This window comes from Sycon ciliatum, chromosome 3 (assembly GCF_964019385.1).
Source record: "Sycon ciliatum chromosome 3, ocSycCili1.1, whole genome shotgun sequence".
In the NCBI taxonomy this organism is placed as follows: Eukaryota; Metazoa; Porifera; class Calcarea; order Leucosolenida; family Sycettidae; genus Sycon; species Sycon ciliatum.
The window spans coordinates 12,663,408-12,679,538 of NC_088645.1; positions in this window are offsets into that span (position 1 = coordinate 12,663,408).

The following is a 16,131-nucleotide window of genomic DNA, read 5'->3' on the forward strand; positions in this document are numbered from 1 at the left end:
TCCAGTTTTATATGCTTATGTTTTGCATGTACGCTGTTTCTGCATGCTATAAATAGCTGGTGTTATTAGTGTTCATTGTTAATTATCAGATGAAGTGAAATATACTGTGTAAAGGAAAAGAGTTGTCCTCGTGCCGTGTGGTCGTACGATCCTGACAATTTAGAGAATCTTAGAGGGTTCATAACATTTGGCGACCACGCCAGGATAGGAGCGAGCATGGCAGAGCAACTACACAATTTGGAAGCCAGCTTTATCGCCAATGGAGTTCGGTTAGGATTAGAAGGCGAGTTGTTGATGGAACATGTGGAGCAGAGGCTCCAACAGTACGAGGAGCGTGAGGAGCGCAGTGCCAGACGGCGAGAGGAGGCGCTCCGCACCGAGTTTGACAAAACACTAAAGGACATTAACGAGCGCATCGCCAATGCGTATGAGGGTGATGGTAAAGCCGCGATGGGAGGTACAGAGGAAGCTCCCAGTAACAGCGGGGGGCGTCAACCGTTGATGAAAATCCCCTCATATGATGGAACGCAGCCATTGGAGCGTTATCTTGACCTGTTCGAGGACATCTGCTCCAAGAACGAGTTCGAAGAAAGCGAATGGCTGCTGCGACTGCGCATCGCGCTAGCGGGTAGCAAAGCGGAGAGGATATGTATTGGATGCAATAATTACGAGGAAGCGAAGCGAGAGTTGCTCGCCTCGCTCGGAAAGACTCCGGATAAAGCGTGGAAGACATTGCTGACAGGCAAGCAGCGGTCAGATGAGTCGTTTCACCAATACGTTGTCCGTGTTTGCCGAGAAGTAGAAGTGTGGGCCACACTCGCTATGACAGAAGATGGCGAGGTGGACACCAAGTATAGCGCCGATATAGGTAAAATGTCCCCGGTGCTGCAAGCAATGGCAAAGCAGGTAATCTTGGAGCAATGCGGACCTGAGATGAAGACGTACCTGGTCGAACGGCAGTGCTATGGGATGTCACTGCGCCAGGTACAGGAGCACGGCGCGTCTTACCAGGTCGCGCACGGACGACAGGGTGATACTGCCAGGAAGATAGTAGAACGATCCGTGCCAAGGCCCACGGCGTCGGCACAGTGCATGGCGATATCGGTCGCAGATGCAGAGAAGCAGCTAAAGTCGCTGCCACTGGAAGGGAGAAAGGGTTTTCTGCAGCGAGAGAGACTCTGCTGGAACTGCCTTAAGTATGGCCATATGGCCAGAGAATGTCGGTCAGGCTCGAGATGCACGAAATGCCAGAGGAAACACCACCTGCTAATACATGAGGTGTTGGATAGAGCAGGTTCCAGCCGGGAGAAACCGACTGAGATAGTTACGGAGAAGAATGTTGGGTCGTGCTGTCTACACTCGCCAAGTGTGCGGCTGATGACCGGAGTGGCACGAGTTGAGGGAAGAACTCGAAACGCGAAGGTTCGCGTGTTCCTGGACTCGGGTGCTGAGGCGTCATTCGTGACTGCAGCGTTGGTGTCAGCCATCGATGCAGAACACGTTGGGGTTGAAAATGTAGAGGTGAAGCCGTTCGGCGCGGAACCAACCCAACAGCGCATGGATAAGTACGCCATCACGATCCAGGGTAGCTCCGCTAGCATTCGGGTACGCGCGTTCGTGAAACCAACGCTTGAGATGGACCTGAAGTGCGCAAGTCCGCAGACCATTGCCCAGTGGCACAGTTGGGGAGTAGAGCTGAGTGACAAGCCTCAACAAGGGACATCAGACGAAATACATATGCTGATTGGTGCAGACTATATCAACGCGGTACTGCACAGCAAGAAGGAAGTTAATGGTGAGACGGTGTGGAACACAGAGATAGGTAATGTATTATCTGGTCCAGCGTCTGCACTAAGTCGAAACAGTCAGCCGGTGACTGTGTCATGTGTCACAGCCCACATTGAACAACTATGGCAGTTGGATGAACCTCCAGAACAACATCAGCACCTGCCATCTTTCCCGCTATGTCGCCAGGGCAGCGGGTACCAAGTGGGTCTCTTGTGGCGAAATGAGCGTCGCCCAACGGATAACTTTGGTCAAGCTAGAGTCATCGCAACGCGGCTTCTTGAAAAGCTGAAGAGGAATGGGAAGCGTGCGCTCTATGATGATGTGCTGATCAGGGAGTACCGCGAGCTTGGAGCAATTGAGCTGGAGCCATGTGAGAGCGATGCCGGGTACTATGTACCGCATCATGGTGTATTCCGCGAGCACGCTGCAACCACGAAGTTAAGAGTGGTGTTCAATGCCTCGGCGACGGCTCCAGATGGCAAGTCGTTGAACGACATGGTTGACCCTGGACCGTCGCTATTACCGAGTCTCGCAGGTATGCTATTACGGTTCCGTGAATATAAGAGCGCGCTGCAAGCGGACATCCGCAAGGCTTTCTTCATGGTCGCGGTTAATCCCGAAGACCGTCCGTACCTGCGTTTCTTGTGGCCCGGTCGAAGCGACAGCGATGAACTGTTAACCTGGAGGCTAACGAAACTGCCATTTGGCGTAAACTGCTCGCCGTACATGCTTACTGCGGTGATTCAGCCTCACTTGAAGGAGCTACGGGCGTTGTCTGCACCCAAAGAGCGAGATCGTATTGATCTCTTGCTCACGAGTTTCTACGTTGACGATTTGGTCTCCAGTGTGTCAAATGCCTCGGAAGCCAAGGAGATGCAAGAGTTCAGCGTGCGTGTGCTTACGGATGCTGGCGTGGAGTTACGCAAGTGGCGAGGCAACGAAATCCCGTGCGATCCAGAGGCCGGAGATAAAGTCCTCGGTCTGAAATGGAAAACCAGTGATGACTTGCTCAGCATAGCAGCGCTAGGCGAGTCCGATAGGCCGTCTGTTTGGACCCGGCGATCCCTCCTCAAGTGTGTTGCATCAGTGTTTGATCCGCTAGGTCTAGCAGCACCGGCAGTTGTGCCGGGAAAGATACTGCTACAGCAAGCCTGGAAAGTCGGAGGCGACTGGGATGATATGTTGCCTGATGGCATCGCAGCCGCATGTGCGCAATGGTGGGGAGAGTTGGCCGAAGTGGTGAGCATTGACATACCACGTTGGATTTGCTGCAATCTTGACACGCCGATTGCGCTTCATGCCTTCGCCGATGCCAGTGAGAAAGCGTTTGGATGTTGTTTGTATGCAGTCGTCAATGGACAGTCGCACTTGGTATTTGCCAAGGCCAAAGTGTCACCTGTGTCTCCGCCCACGTTAGCCCGCCTTGAGTTACAAGCAGTATGTTTAGCGGCTCGCTACGCTGAGTTTGTGGTGAAGGAGCTGCGTGTTACCGTCACGCAAGTCTATGGCTGGACTGACAGTCTCACTACCGTTCATTGGATCAGTAATCCATCGTACAAATGGAAAACATTTGTGGCTAACCGCGTCAGTCAAGTCCAAGAGATATCGAAGAAGGTCGGCATTGTGTGGAACCATTGCCCGGGCCTTCACAACCCAGCAGATTTACCGTCGCGAGGGAGTAGTGCACAGCAGATCCGTAGTCCGTTCTGGAGGGGCGGACCAACCTGGATCACGGAGCCCAATGACTGGCCCACCGCATCCTCAACCGCAGCTACAGATGAGTCCAGTGTAGAAGTACGAGTGTCAGCCACCACCTGTAGTCGAGAATCTGATAAGGAATGGTGGCTCCGATTCAGTAAATGGTCGAGGGCACAGGGCATGGTGACTCGGATGTTGCAGTGGAAGCACACTGAGCCTCGTGCTGAACTCTATTTTGCAGCAGACAACGTATTGTACCGCATCGTTCAAGCCGCATGTTTCGCTGAGGATCTTGAGCTGATCAAGCAAGGTCAACCAGTGAAGCCCGGGTCGAGGGTGTATCAGCTTGCACCGTTTCTGGATGAGCATGGAGTGCTCAGAGCCGGGGGACGACTTCAGCACAGCGAGTTGGCGTATGGAGCCAAGCACCCAGTCCTGTTAGGCAAACATCATCTGACCGATTTGCTGTTGGAGAAAATGCATGTTGAAAGGATGCACCAAGGTGTAGAAGGAGTCTTGTCGTTTATCCGTCAGAAATTCTGGATTATCGGTGGTCGACGAGCGCTACGCAACATTACTCAGCGATGTGTTACATGCCGCCGCTACAAGGCTAAGGCTGCCTCAGAAGTCTGCCCGCCGCTGCCAGAAGACCGAGTTGTTCACGAGAGGCCGTTCGCAACTACCGGCATCGACTATGCTGGTCCGTTGTACGTGCGCCGTGGTGAGTCATCTCCGAAGGTATGGATAGCATTGTTTGTGTGTGCCACCACCAGAGCAGTTCACTTGGAGGTGGTCGATAGTTTAAGTACCGAGTCATTTTTGATGGCATTTCGGAAGTTTGTCGCGAGACGTAGTTTGCCGTCTCGGATCAGGTCTGACAACGCTACAACGTTCAAGGCGGCATCTGACAAACTGAGTGTGCCATGGATGTTCAATCCTCCAGCTGCACCATGGCATGGAGGCTTCTATGAGCGAATGGTTGGTACAGTGAAGAGTGCCTTGAAAAAGGTAATGGGAACAGCGTTTCTGAAGGTTCAGGAGCTTGAGACCATCTTGTATGAGGTTGAAGCAGTGGTGAATAGTCGTCCGTTAACTTATGTGTCTGATAGCCTGGATGAGCCACCAGTAACCCCTGCAATGATGATGGGTAACATTTGGATGTCGTCAGCGAAGCCAGCAGGTACCCCGGACGCTACGCATATGTCAGCGAGATTGCGTTACCTCAGTCAGACACTGAAGCATGTCAAGAATCGTTGGGAGGTGGAGTACCTAAGTCAGCTGAACAAGCACCAACAGACCATGTCGCGCCCTTTAGCTGTGGGTGATGTTGTCTTTGTTCTCGATGATACCAAGCGCAAACAGTTCTGGCGTTTGGGACGGATCATCGAGTTATTCCCTGGTCGAGATGGCAAGCGTCGTGTTGCCAAGGTTAAGTTGAGTACCAGTACCCTGTTGAGGCCGATCCAAAGGTTAGTGCCATTAGAAGTATCGTCACAGGACGTGGCTCCTGGGCTTGCCGATACCGCTCAACCTGCTATCGTCCCTCAGCAGCCAGCGTATGAACCGCCGGCACCGTTACCACCACCACGGCAGCAGGAGATGACGCGTTCTGGGCGCGTAGTCAGAGCCCCGGATCGTTTTTGACTTGTGTGCATTGTTGTACGGCGGTGAGAAGCCCTTTGGTGGGGAGAATGTTGTAAACCACCAGTTCTCAATTGGGAAAGGCCTTCGCGCTTATGGCATTGTATTCGTTGAAATGTTGTATTTCGACTCCGCCGTACCGCTGATGTTGCTGCATGGCATACGCTATATGCGTTGTGTGCGTTTTGCTGTATACGCTGTTATGTCCAGTTTTATATGCTTATGTTTTGCATGTACGCTGTTTCTGCATGCTATAAATAGCTGGTGTTATTAGTGTTCATTGTTAATTATCAGATGAAGTGAAATATACTGTGTAAAGGAAAAGAGTTGTCCTCGTGCCGTGTGGTCGTACGATCCTGACAATTTAGAGAATCTTAGAGGGTTCATAACAACCAGACTCACATCAGCCCTTTCCCAAAGATGCCATAATGTTTCGCAACTTATGCTTTTCCAGGCCCGTCGCACCGACTTTGGTGGACCATGGAAGGGAGGGGGTCCGGGGCTGTACCTCGGTCAAAATTTCAAAAATTGAAGCATTTCCGGGTATTTGGTACCATTTCAGTGTAACTACAATGAAAGAATTTTTGATTCTGCAACAAACCAAGAAGAAGCTACGATCGGGAACATGGGTTCTTCATTATCCTCCGCCGGGAAAAATGATTCAAAAATTCAAAAATTGAAACCAATTGAAAGGATTTTCAGGCATTTGGTGCCATTTCAGTGCAATGAAAGAGATTTTTGATTCTGCAATAAACCACGATCGGGGACAAGGTTTCTTTATTATTAAAAATAAATAAAAAACGGCCGAAAAAGTGGGGCGGCCTCAGCCTGTGACTGTGACGTCCTTGTTTTCGCAACCGTGTCAAAACAAGTGCTAGTTGCTGAAATCGCATCCATATCTTCAGAAAATGCTCAACAGTTCCTAATAATTATCGCAACGTAAAATTGGAGAGTTCTTGTACAAAACCACTAAAAAAGGAGCAGGAATGGCAGAAGTGTAGCAACAGCAAAGTCTGAGCAAACCCGTTCACCCCTTCCTTCTGTGAACCAACACTTTACACAATGCCAGTAGCCTGTTACATGTGTCATGACAAAATATACCAGGAGTCCAGATACCCATTCCTCACCCTCACCACACAAGAAGACCAAAGCTACACTCTAGGGCCAAGTTCCAAGCAACAGAGAAGCAACAAGAACAACAACCACAACCGATCGACGCAAAGCATCGACCTACATGTATATACTGCTATATGACTGTACTAGTAGCGTGCAAGCTGAAGGAGCGAAGCGAGCGAGCAGCCAGCACAGCATGAATAGTGATATGTTTCCCAACGCTATTCATAGACGAGACACATCGACGCCACGGCAAACACTTGACAAAGATACATAGAGGAGCAGACGGAATACAATACAGATAGCAACACACGGACACGACACATGTATCCTAGATCATTCCAGTGCACGGAAAAGGGAATGCACATTTTCGTAACTACCGTTGATCTACCGTTTCTCTGAAATGAGTTTGAAGGCAGACGAGAAATTAGTAGCCATTGGCGGACTATGCTCGGCCAATCGTCAAATTTTGCTTTTGATTATGCCACAATTATGCCAACAAATATGCTGAATTATGGTGAATTAAGGGGGCACATCACCCAAAAATTCGCTGAAAAATCGAATTTGTAAATTCATATTGAGTGCTACGTCAGTTGAAAGAGCATGAATAGCTGCAAATTCTCTGAAAACTGTGTCCCTATCTGACCAGCCGTTCAAGAGTTATGGCCGAAAATGTGCCCTTGCAAGGAAAGATTTTTTTGTTGCATGCTGTCATTTGTTGGCAGCACTGTATTTGAATGTGAGCAGACCGTGCGCAACTTGTCGTATTATGGAAACACGCGAAAGTGTGCAGAATTTTGCCCCAAGTCCAAAAAAGTCCAAAAAATCACGTTAAAAAACCACGTATTGGGCTGCACGGCGGCGGGCGAAGCCCGCCGCCGTGCAGCAGGACTTTTGCCAGCACCCTCGTGACGTTGCAGATATGTGGCTTGATTATTGTAGTTGACGTTGATTTAGTGACTTTGGCAAGTTTGAGTCGTGTCAAGAAGTCAGGTAGGATTCAGTACTAGGCAGTAGTGAAACGTGAGTGGCAGTCTTTGCCGGTTTCTGAGGGCATCCTGGATTTGGTGTGCAGCGCTGTGGAAATGGCTTGCTGTGGAGGTTCCAGCACTGGATGTTGTATCAAAGGTACGACCTCGTAGCACGTGCTAAACCTAAAAAAATTCAAAAATAGACTTGGGCCTGTGGGAGTCCGCGAGAGAACGCCCACTCGTTCCGTTGTGACAGATTCCAGGGCCACGTAGAGGGGCCCTACCCCACCACCCATGGCTGCTTCTGGACTTGTTTTAGGTTTGGGTCCCGCGCACGGACAGAATGGGCAGGAAAATGTGAAAAAAATGTAAATGCATTTGTTTGGCTCCTGGGTGGCTCGCACACCGTGGCACTATGCCGGAAATTTGAGTTTTTCCGGCCTGGAAAGCCTGTCAGTGAGGCGCAAGAACTTGTAAATCATGTCCTGAGGGCCAGCATAGTGGCAGGAGTGTGTGGTCAAAATTTCACTCAAATCCACTGAGAAACACCAAAGTTACGGTCAAATGAATGCCATATGAAATTTTTGGGTGATGTGCCCCCTTAAGGGGGCACATCACCCAAAAATTCGCTGAAAAATCGAATTTGTAAATTCATATTGAGTGCTACGTCAGTTGAAAGAGCATGAATAGCTGCAAATTCTCTGAAAACTGTGTCCCTATCTGACCAGCCGTTCAAGAGTTATGGCCGAAAATGTGCCCTTGCAAGGAAAGATTTTTTTGTTGCATGCTGTCATTTGTTGGCAGCACTGTATTTGAATGTGAGCAGACCGTGCGCAACTTGTCGTATTATGGAAACACGCGAAAGTGTGCAGAATTTTGCCCCAAGTCCAAAAAAGTCCAAAAAATCACGTTAAAAAACCACGTATTGGGCTGCACGGCGGCGGGCGAAGCCCGCCGCCGTGCAGCAGGACTTTTGCCAGCACCCTCGTGACGTTGCAGATATGTGGCTTGATTATTGTAGTTGACGTTGATTTAGTGACTTTGGCAAGTTTGAGTCGTGTCAAGAAGTCAGGTAGGATTCAGTACTAGGCAGTAGTGAAACGTGAGTGGCAGTCTTTGCCGGTTTCTGAGGGCATCCTGGATTTGGTGTGCAGCGCTGTGGAAATGGCTTGCTGTGGAGGTTCCAGCACTGGATGTTGTATCAAAGGTACGACCTCGTAGCACGTGCTAAACCTAAAAAAATTCAAAAATAGACTTGGGCCTGTGGGAGTCCGCGAGAGAACGCCCACTCGTTCCGTTGTGACAGATTCCAGGGCCACGTAGAGGGGCCCTACCCCACCACCCATGGCTGCTTCTGGACTTGTTTTAGGTTTGGGTCCCGCGCACGGACAGAATGGGCAGGAAAATGTGAAAAAAATGTAAATGCATTTGTTTGGCTCCTGGGTGGCTCGCACACCGTGGCACTATGCCGGAAATTTGAGTTTTTCCGGCCTGGAAAGCCTGTCAGTGAGGCGCAAGAACTTGTAAATCATGTCCTGAGGGCCAGCATAGTGGCAGGAGTGTGTGGTCAAAATTTCACTCAAATCCACTGAGAAACACCAAAGTTACGGTCAAATGAATGCCATATGAAATTTTTGGGTGATGTGCCCCCTTAAGGGGGCACATCACCCAAAAATTCGCTGAAAAATCGAATTTGTAAATTCATATTGAGTGCTACGTCAGTTGAAAGAGCATGAATAGCTGCAAATTCTCTGAAAACTGTGTCCCTATCTGACCAGCCGTTCAAGAGTTATGGCCGAAAATGTGCCCTTGCAAGGAAAGATTTTTTTGTTGCATGCTGTCATTTGTTGGCAGCACTGTATTTGAATGTGAGCAGACCGTGCGCAACTTGTCGTATTATGGAAACACGCGAAAGTGTGCAGAATTTTGCCCCAAGTCCAAAAAAGTCCAAAAAATCACGTTAAAAAACCACGTATTGGGCTGCACGGCGGCGGGCGAAGCCCGCCGCCGTGCAGCAGGACTTTTGCCAGCACCCTCGTGACGTTGCAGATATGTGGCTTGATTATTGTAGTTGACGTTGATTTAGTGACTTTGGCAAGTTTGAGTCGTGTCAAGAAGTCAGGTAGGATTCAGTACTAGGCAGTAGTGAAACGTGAGTGGCAGTCTTTGCCGGTTTCTGAGGGCATCCTGGATTTGGTGTGCAGCGCTGTGGAAATGGCTTGCTGTGGAGGTTCCAGCACTGGATGTTGTATCAAAGGTACGACCTCGTAGCACGTGCTAAACCTAAAAAAATTCAAAAATAGACTTGGGCCTGTGGGAGTCCGCGAGAGAACGCCCACTCGTTCCGTTGTGACAGATTCCAGGGCCACGTAGAGGGGCCCTACCCCACCACCCATGGCTGCTTCTGGACTTGTTTTAGGTTTGGGTCCCGCGCACGGACAGAATGGGCAGGAAAATGTGAAAAAAATGTAAATGCATTTGTTTGGCTCCTGGGTGGCTCGCACACCGTGGCACTATGCCGGAAATTTGAGTTTTTCCGGCCTGGAAAGCCTGTCAGTGAGGCGCAAGAACTTGTAAATCATGTCCTGAGGGCCAGCATAGTGGCAGGAGTGTGTGGTCAAAATTTCACTCAAATCCACTGAGAAACACCAAAGTTACGGTCAAATGAATGCCATATGAAATTTTTGGGTGATGTGCCCCCTTAAGGGGGCACATCACCCAAAAATTCGCTGAAAAATCGAATTTGTAAATTCATATTGAGTGCTACGTCAGTTGAAAGAGCATGAATAGCTGCAAATTCTCTGAAAACTGTGTCCCTATCTGACCAGCCGTTCAAGAGTTATGGCCGAAAATGTGCCCTTGCAAGGAAAGATTTTTTTGTTGCATGCTGTCATTTGTTGGCAGCACTGTATTTGAATGTGAGCAGACCGTGCGCAACTTGTCGTATTATGGAAACACGCGAAAGTGTGCAGAATTTTGCCCCAAGTCCAAAAAAGTCCAAAAAATCACGTTAAAAAACCACGTATTGGGCTGCACGGCGGCGGGCGAAGCCCGCCGCCGTGCAGCAGGACTTTTGCCAGCACCCTCGTGACGTTGCAGATATGTGGCTTGATTATTGTAGTTGACGTTGATTTAGTGACTTTGGCAAGTTTGAGTCGTGTCAAGAAGTCAGGTAGGATTCAGTACTAGGCAGTAGTGAAACGTGAGTGGCAGTCTTTGCCGGTTTCTGAGGGCATCCTGGATTTGGTGTGCAGCGCTGTGGAAATGGCTTGCTGTGGAGGTTCCAGCACTGGATGTTGTATCAAAGGTACGACCTCGTAGCACGTGCTAAACCTAAAAAAATTCAAAAATAGACTTGGGCCTGTGGGAGTCCGCGAGAGAACGCCCACTCGTTCCGTTGTGACAGATTCCAGGGCCACGTAGAGGGGCCCTACCCCACCACCCATGGCTGCTTCTGGACTTGTTTTAGGTTTGGGTCCCGCGCACGGACAGAATGGGCAGGAAAATGTGAAAAAAATGTAAATGCATTTGTTTGGCTCCTGGGTGGCTCGCACACCGTGGCACTATGCCGGAAATTTGAGTTTTTCCGGCCTGGAAAGCCTGTCAGTGAGGCGCAAGAACTTGTAAATCATGTCCTGAGGGCCAGCATAGTGGCAGGAGTGTGTGGTCAAAATTTCACTCAAATCCACTGAGAAACACCAAAGTTACGGTCAATTGAATGCCATATGAAATTTTTGGGTGATGTGCCCCCTTAAGGGGGCACATCACCCAAAAATTCGCTGAAAAATCGAATTTGTAAATTCATATTGAGTGCTACGTCAGTTGAAAGAGCATGAATAGCTGCAAATTCTCTGAAAACTGTGTCCCTATCTGACCAGCCGTTCAAGAGTTATGGCCGAAAATGTGCCCTTGCAAGGAAAGATTTTTTTGTTGCATGCTGTCATTTGTTGGCAGCACTGTATTTGAATGTGAGCAGACCGTGCGCAACTTGTCGTATTATGGAAACACGCGAAAGTGTGCAGAATTTTGCCCCAAGTCCAAAAAAGTCCAAAAAATCACGTTAAAAAACCACGTATTGGGCTGCACGGCGGCGGGCGAAGCCCGCCGCCGTGCAGCAGGACTTTTGCCAGCACCCTCGTGACGTTGCAGATATGTGGCTTGATTATTGTAGTTGACGTTGATTTAGTGACTTTGGCAAGTTTGAGTCGTGTCAAGAAGTCAGGTAGGATTCAGTACTAGGCAGTAGTGAAACGTGAGTGGCAGTCTTTGCCGGTTTCTGAGGGCATCCTGGATTTGGTGTGCAGCGCTGTGGAAATGGCTTGCTGTGGAGGTTCCAGCACTGGATGTTGTATCAAAGGTACGACCTCGTAGCACGTGCTAAACCTAAAAAAATTCAAAAATAGACTTGGGCCTGTGGGAGTCCGCGAGAGAACGCCCACTCGTTCCGTTGTGACAGATTCCAGGGCCACGTAGAGGGGCCCTACCCCACCACCCATGGCTGCTTCTGGACTTGTTTTAGGTTTGGGTCCCGCGCACGGACAGAATGGGCAGGAAAATGTGAAAAAAATGTAAATGCATTTGTTTGGCTCCTGGGTGGCTCGCACACCGTGGCACTATGCCGGAAATTTGAGTTTTTCCGGCCTGGAAAGCCTGTCAGTGAGGCGCAAGAACTTGTAAATCATGTCCTGAGGGCCAGCATAGTGGCAGGAGTGTGTGGTCAAAATTTCACTCAAATCCACTGAGAAACACCAAAGTTACGGTCAATTGAATGCCATATGAAATTTTTGGGTGATGTGCCCCCTTAAGGGGGCACATCACCCAAAAATTCGCTGAAAAATCGAATTTGTAAATTCATATTGAGTGCTACGTCAGTTGAAAGAGCATGAATAGCTGCAAATTCTCTGAAAACTGTGTCCCTATCTGACCAGCCGTTCAAGAGTTATGGCCGAAAATGTGCCCTTGCAAGGAAAGATTTTTTTGTTGCATGCTGTCATTTGTTGGCAGCACTGTATTTGAATGTGAGCAGACCGTGCGCAACTTGTCGTATTATGGAAACACGCGAAAGTGTGCAGAATTTTGCCCCAAGTCCAAAAAAGTCCAAAAAATCACGTTAAAAAACCACGTATTGGGCTGCACGGCGGCGGGCGAAGCCCGCCGCCGTGCAGCAGGACTTTTGCCAGCACCCTCGTGACGTTGCAGATATGTGGCTTGATTATTGTAGTTGACGTTGATTTAGTGACTTTGGCAAGTTTGAGTCGTGTCAAGAAGTCAGGTAGGATTCAGTACTAGGCAGTAGTGAAACGTGAGTGGCAGTCTTTGCCGGTTTCTGAGGGCATCCTGGATTTGGTGTGCAGCGCTGTGGAAATGGCTTGCTGTGGAGGTTCCAGCACTGGATGTTGTATCAAAGGTACGACCTCGTAGCACGTGCTAAACCTAAAAAAATTCAAAAATAGACTTGGGCCTGTGGGAGTCCGCGAGAGAACGCCCACTCGTTCCGTTGTGACAGATTCCAGGGCCACGTAGAGGGGCCCTACCCCACCACCCATGGCTGCTTCTGGACTTGTTTTAGGTTTGGGTCCCGCGCACGGACAGAATGGGCAGGAAAATGTGAAAAAAATGTAAATGCATTTGTTTGGCTCCTGGGTGGCTCGCACACCGTGGCACTATGCCGGAAATTTGAGTTTTTCCGGCCTGGAAAGCCTGTCAGTGAGGCGCAAGAACTTGTAAATCATGTCCTGAGGGCCAGCATAGTGGCAGGAGTGTGTGGTCAAAATTTCACTCAAATCCACTGAGAAACACCAAAGTTACGGTCAATTGAATGCCATATGAAATTTTTGGGTGATGTGCCCCCTTAAGGGGGCACATCACCCAAAAATTCGCTGAAAAATCGAATTTGTAAATTCATATTGAGTGCTACGTCAGTTGAAAGAGCATGAATAGCTGCAAATTCTCTGAAAACTGTGTCCCTATCTGACCAGCCGTTCAAGAGTTATGGCCGAAAATGTGCCCTTGCAAGGAAAGATTTTTTTGTTGCATGCTGTCATTTGTTGGCAGCACTGTATTTGAATGTGAGCAGACCGTGCGCAACTTGTCGTATTATGGAAACACGCGAAAGTGTGCAGAATTTTGCCCCAAGTCCAAAAAAGTCCAAAAAATCACGTTAAAAAACCACGTATTGGGCTGCACGGCGGCGGGCGAAGCCCGCCGCCGTGCAGCAGGACTTTTGCCAGCACCCTCGTGACGTTGCAGATATGTGGCTTGATTATTGTAGTTGACGTTGATTTAGTGACTTTGGCAAGTTTGAGTCGTGTCAAGAAGTCAGGTAGGATTCAGTACTAGGCAGTAGTGAAACGTGAGTGGCAGTCTTTGCCGGTTTCTGAGGGCATCCTGGATTTGGTGTGCAGCGCTGTGGAAATGGCTTGCTGTGGAGGTTCCAGCACTGGATGTTGTATCAAAGGTACGACCTCGTAGCACGTGCTAAACCTAAAAAAATTCAAAAATAGACTTGGGCCTGTGGGAGTCCGCGAGAGAACGCCCACTCGTTCCGTTGTGACAGATTCCAGGGCCACGTAGAGGGGCCCTACCCCACCACCCATGGCTGCTTCTGGACTTGTTTTAGGTTTGGGTCCCGCGCACGGACAGAATGGGCAGGAAAATGTGAAAAAAATGTAAATGCATTTGTTTGGCTCCTGGGTGGCTCGCACACCGTGGCACTATGCCGGAAATTTGAGTTTTTCCGGCCTGGAAAGCCTGTCAGTGAGGCGCAAGAACTTGTAAATCATGTCCTGAGGGCCAGCATAGTGGCAGGAGTGTGTGGTCAAAATTTCACTCAAATCCACTGAGAAACACCAAAGTTACGGTCAATTGAATGCCATATGAAATTTTTGGGTGATGTGCCCCCTTAAGGGGGCACATCACCCAAAAATTCGCTGAAAAATCGAATTTGTAAATTCATATTGAGTGCTACGTCAGTTGAAAGAGCATGAATAGCTGCAAATTCTCTGAAAACTGTGTCCCTATCTGACCAGCCGTTCAAGAGTTATGGCCGAAAATGTGCCCTTGCAAGGAAAGATTTTTTTGTTGCATGCTGTCATTTGTTGGCAGCACTGTATTTGAATGTGAGCAGACCGTGCGCAACTTGTCGTATTATGGAAACACGCGAAAGTGTGCAGAATTTTTCCCCAAGTCCAAAAAAGTCCAAAAAATCACGTTAAAAAACCACGTATTGGGCTGCACGGCGGCGGGCGAAGCCCGCCGCCGTGCAGCAGGACTTTTGCCAGCACCCTCGTGACGTTGCAGATATGTGGCTTGATTATTGTAGTTGACGTTGATTTAGTGACTTTGGCAAGTTTGAGTCGTGTCAAGAAGTCAGGTAGGATTCAGTACTAGGCAGTAGTGAAACGTGAGTGGCAGTCTTTGCCGGTTTCTGAGGGCATCCTGGATTTGGTGTGCAGCGCTGTGGAAATGGCTTGCTGTGGAGGTTCCAGCACTGGATGTTGTATCAAAGGTACGACCTCGTAGCACGTGCTAAACCTAAAAAAATTCAAAAATAGACTTGGGCCTGTGGGAGTCCGCGAGAGAACGCCCACTCGTTCCGTTGTGACAGATTCCAGGGCCACGTAGAGGGGCCCTACCCCACCACCCATGGCTGCTTCTGGACTTGTTTTAGGTTTGGGTCCCGCGCACGGACAGAATGGGCAGGAAAATGTGAAAAAAATGTAAATGCATTTGTTTGGCTCCTGGGTGGCTCGCACACCGTGGCACTATGCCGGAAATTTGAGTTTTTCCGGCCTGGAAAGCCTGTCAGTGAGGCGCAAGAACTTGTAAATCATGTCCTGAGGGCCAGCATAGTGGCAGGAGTGTGTGGTCAAAATTTCACTCAAATCCACTGAGAAACACCAAAGTTACGGTCAATTGAATGCCATATGAAATTTTTGGGTGATGTGCCCCCTTAAGGGGGCACATCACCCAAAAATTCGCTGAAAAATCGAATTTGTAAATTCATATTGAGTGCTACGTCAGTTGAAAGAGCATGAATAGCTGCAAATTCTCTGAAAACTGTGTCCCTATCTGACCAGCCGTTCAAGAGTTATGGCCGAAAATGTGCCCTTGCAAGGAAAGATTTTTTTGTTGCATGCTGTCATTTGTTGGCAGCACTGTATTTGAATGTGAGCAGACCGTGCGCAACTTGTCGTATTATGGAAACACGCGAAAGTGTGCAGAATTTTGCCCCAAGTCCAAAAAAGTCCAAAAAATCACGTTAAAAAACCACGTATTGGGCTGCACGGCGGCGGGCGAAGCCCGCCGCCGTGCAGCAGGACTTTTGCCAGCACCCTCGTGACGTTGCAGATATGTGGCTTGATTATTGTAGTTGACGTTGATTTAGTGACTTTGGCAAGTTTGAGTCGTGTCAAGAAGTCAGGTAGGATTCAGTACTAGGCAGTAGTGAAACGTGAGTGGCAGTCTTTGCCGGTTTCTGAGGGCATCCTGGATTTGGTGTGCAGCGCTGTGGAAATGGCTTGCTGTGGAGGTTCCAGCACTGGATGTTGTATCAAAGGTACGACCTCGTAGCACGTGCTAAACCTAAAAAAATTCAAAAATAGACTTGGGCCTGTGGGAGTCCGCGAGAGAACGCCCACTCGTTCCGTTGTGACAGATTCCAGGGCCACGTAGAGGGGCCCTACCCCACCACCCATGGCTGCTTCTGGACTTGTTTTAGGTTTGGGTCCCGCGCACGGACAGAATGGGCAGGAAAATGTGAAAAAAATGTAAATGCATTTGTTTGGCTCCTGGGTGGCTCGCACACCGTGGCACTATGCCGGAAATTTGAGTTTTTCCGGCCTGGAAAGCCTGTCAGTGAGGCGCAAGAACTTGTAAATCATGTCCTGAGGGCCAGCATAGTGGCAGGAGTGTGTGGTCA